Genomic DNA, 4,065 nt, shown 5'->3' on the forward strand with positions numbered 1-4,065 from the left:
CTGGGGGAGAGCAGGAGGGAGAAGGGAAGAGCTGGGAAGTGTCACCCAGGGCCACCACAGCGCTTGCTCTGGCCACGCCACCAACTTTTCCTGGCGCATCCCAACACCACCAACTTTTCCTGGTGCATCCCAAAGCCACCAACTTTTCCCGGCGCATCCCGAACCCTCTCCTCGTCGCACAGGTCCCAGCAGAGCTGCGAGCGCCACCCGCGACGTCACCTCCTCAGCCCGGGCTTTCCCTGTACCTTCAGCAACCAAGATTTCAGTTAAGCAATAAAAAATAAAATAAAAATAATAAAAAAAAAACTTACCAAGGAGAAAAACAAAAAAGACAAAAAAAAAAAAGAGAGACACCTCCTATTTCTTGCACTAAAAGCTGTTTTATTAACGAGAATAACGATGCTTTTCTGGTCCTCACAACGCCACCCACGGCATCAGTAGCGCCCCTCGCCCGTGTTTCCGTGTCCTCACATTGGACATCAAGGTTTGGTTGTTCAGCACTGTCGAAACCTCGTGTCAGACCCCCAAAATTCTGTGTCAAACCCTGAAATTTGTGTCAAACCCCGAAATTCTATGTCAGACCTCCAAAATTTCATGTCAGACCCACAAATTCTGTGTCAAACCCCCAAAATTCTGTGTTAACCGGCCAAAATTCTGTCAGACCCCCAAACTTCCGTGTCAACCCTTCAAAAATCCATGTCAACTCCAAAAATCCTGTGTCAACCCTCGAAATTCCATGTCAGACCCCCAGAATCCCATGTCAAGCACCCAAAATCCTGTGTCAACCCCTCCAACTCCTGTGTCAACCCCAAAATTCCATGTCAACCCCAAAATTCCATGTCAATCCTTCAAAATTCCATGTCAACCCCTCAAAATTCCATGTCAATCCCCCAAAATCCCGTGTCAGACCCCCAGACCAGAGTTGTCCCCTCACGGTGTCATTTGAAATGTCTGTTCCTCCCCCTCACATCCGACAGAAAGCACCGGATGTTTTTTTGTTTTAATTTAATTTGTAAATATCTCGCAGTCTGTCCTCTCTGTCCAACCTCCCGGCTGGTCTCAAGTATCCTGTGTATTTATTTGCCTTTTTTTTTAAAGCAAAAAAAAAAAAAAAAAGAAAAAAAAGAAGAGAACAAAGAGGAAGGAAAAAACCCACCACCTTTGCGTTAACCCCACCCGTTCCAGTGAGAAATGTAAAGCTGAGGCTGTAAAAATTCAGTTTCCAGCGAGATTTATGGACTGGAAGGGGAAAACAAAATTAAAAGGGTTTAATTTAAGGACTTCTAAACCAACTGCATGAGAGATGAGAGAAGGCCAAACTACTCAGATATCATTTTTTTTTTTTGAATCACTGTAAAAAAAAAAAAAAAAAGACTGGATTTTTTTGTATAGAGAAAACACTAAACATATAATAAAACATGGTTCAAAACTCATCCTGAGCCCGAGAGTTATTCCCTTAGAATTCCAAGAGGGAAAAGCAGCAGAGTCTGGTGGTTGACATTCCCAAAATTCCCGACCTGAGCAAGAAAGGAGGATGTTCAGAGAGCGGTGCTGGATCAGCTCTGGATCCTCTCCGGAACCAGAGCCTGGAGACGGAAATCCTCACCATTCCCAAAATCCCCTCCCTGTCCAGGAAAGGAGGATGCTCAGGAGCAGCTCTGGATCCTCTCCAGCTCCGTTTTCAGCCCCCAAACCTCCGGGAAGCAGAGGGGGAGAAGCTCCCGCTGCCCAGAAAATGCGGGATTGACCCCAGCCCCCCATTCCTGGCAGCCAAGCGCGGCTCCCGCCGGGATCCATCCCTCTCTCCCAGCCCTTCCTGCCCCGAGGCTCCGGAGTGCTCCTGGCAGAGGCTCCCCGGGGCGGAGAAGGGGCTGGAAGGAGGGGGAGAGCGAGCTCATTTGGTTAATTGAGATGTAATTGCGGCGGGCCTGGCTAAGAGGATGAAGGGTTGAGTGCTTCCTGCTGCCGCGGGGGCTTCTCCCGCCCCCTTCCCAGCATTTCCAGGAACAGCAGAGAGGGGGAAAAGCACTTTTTTGCCCAGTGGAGACGTTCTCAGCGCGATGGAGGCACCAGCCACGCTCTGCCCCGAGGAAGGATGGAATTGTGGAATTGCGTTTAGTTCCCGGTGCAGAAATTCCAGCTGCCAGCATCCCGGGGACTCCCCCAGTCCCCCAATCCCCCCTTCCCGCTGCCCGCAGCCTCTGGGAGCACCAAGCCCAAGGTCTGAGCCTCTCCACGGGCTTCTTCCAGCATTCCCGTCGGGATTTTATCCCTCCCGGAGCGGGACCGGGCGGATCCTCGGGATGGATCCGGGCCAGACGCGCTGGTTTGGCGCTTTTGGTGGCCGGGGGTGACACCCGCATGGCCCCCGAGCTCCGGGGGGCAGGACCGGATCCATGCCAGGTTCCCTCCTCCTCCTCCTCCTCCTCCTGGAGGCTGCTCCAGCCTGTTGACCATTCCCATGGCTGAGTTTTCCCTGTTGGAGCTGGGAATATCCAAGGGATTCCTCGCAGAGGCTCCCGGTGGCTTTGTCACCTGCAGGGCGACCCTGGCAGAGCTGCTGCCGGCGGAGGCGCAGACGGGAGGGGACAGAGGGACAGAGGGACAGAGGGACAGAGGGACAAAGGGCAGGTCCCCCTCCCTCCTCCGGCACAGGACTCATCTCCTCCCCTGGATTTCTCTCCATCCATCCTTTCCCTGCGGGCCTGGCTCCCGCACTCTTCCTTCCTCACCCCAAAACCGGCAGCGGGGAGCCCGAACTGGGACAAACTGGGCGAGGGGAGGCGACACGGGAGCCTCGGGTCCCCTCCTGCCCTGCGGCCGCGGGAGCTTTGCCAATCAATAGAGACACTAAGGCCTTAATTACTTTTCTCTAATTGCAGCCCATTAACCTGCGGCCAGCCCCGGTGCCCGCTGATCTCCCGACGTCAGGAACAGCTCTGGGCCGGAGCTGGGAAGGGACGGAGGCTCCCTGGCACATTCCAAATCCACATTCCAAATCCACATTCCCAATCCACATTCCCAATCCACATTCCAAATCCACATTCCCACAACCTGGCAGCGACCGCCGAAGCCCCCCCAGCACGGGCACCCTTCCCACCCGGGCAGAGCCGCGTCCCCCACAGCTGGGGACCTGCCGGGGGTCCCGGGGTGTCCCTGTCACACCCCCGAGCGTCCCTCCAGGACGGACCTCCCCCGGCAGCCGGAGAAGAGCCGGGAGCTGCCGATATTACCGGGAAAGGCGCCGGGTGCAGCCCCCTGGGGCAAACCCTGAGAGCCGAAAGAGGCTTTGGGCACACCCAAAACCCCAAAGGTGACCCAAAGGTGACCCAAAGGTGACCCAAAGGTGACACAAAGGTGACACAAAGGTGACACAAAGGTGACGCAAAGGTGCTGCCGCCCGCGCTCTCTCGCTGGGAGGAATCCCCTTCCACGCCTCGAGGAGGGTCGGGGACCACCCACACCAGCCGGAACATCCCAAAATGTGTCCCCGCAGCGATTTCCTGGGCGCGAATCCCACCCCTGGGTGCCTACAGCCTCAGAAATCCATGGACAGACGGAGATATCCCGACAATCACGGATCGATTGTGTAATCCGTGGATATATTTAGGCTCGGGGGCTGCACGCACCCGGGCCCACACAGGGATGGGGGGTCCTGGGGCTGCTCCCACCCCACAGCGAGGGGCTCAGACCCCTCCAGCCCCACACCTGCTCCGGCCCCAGGGACGGCAGCAGCCGAGGGGGCTCTGCAGGCGGGAGAGGCTGCGGGATGAATTATGCATGATGATGATGATGATGATGAGGATGATGATGATGATGATGATGCCCGAGCCGCTCTGCCCGCCCGCCTGCTCCTCGCGGCTGTGGCAAGCGAGGTAAAAGCAGGGCGGGCGAGAGGAGAGGGGAGGGGGGAGGAAAAAAAAAAAAATCTAAAAAAAAAAATAAAATAAATAATTCCGCGTCTCCAGGGAGCGGCGTGGTGGTTGGCAGCGAGCGAGGGAGCGCGCACGCAAGGAGGGAGGAGAGGGAGGAGCACATCCTAATGCAGAGATGCTGCAGTGGCTT

Source organism: Poecile atricapillus, chromosome 23, assembly GCF_030490865.1.
Source record: "Poecile atricapillus isolate bPoeAtr1 chromosome 23, bPoeAtr1.hap1, whole genome shotgun sequence".
Lineage (NCBI taxonomy): Eukaryota > Metazoa > Chordata > Aves > Passeriformes > Paridae > Poecile > Poecile atricapillus.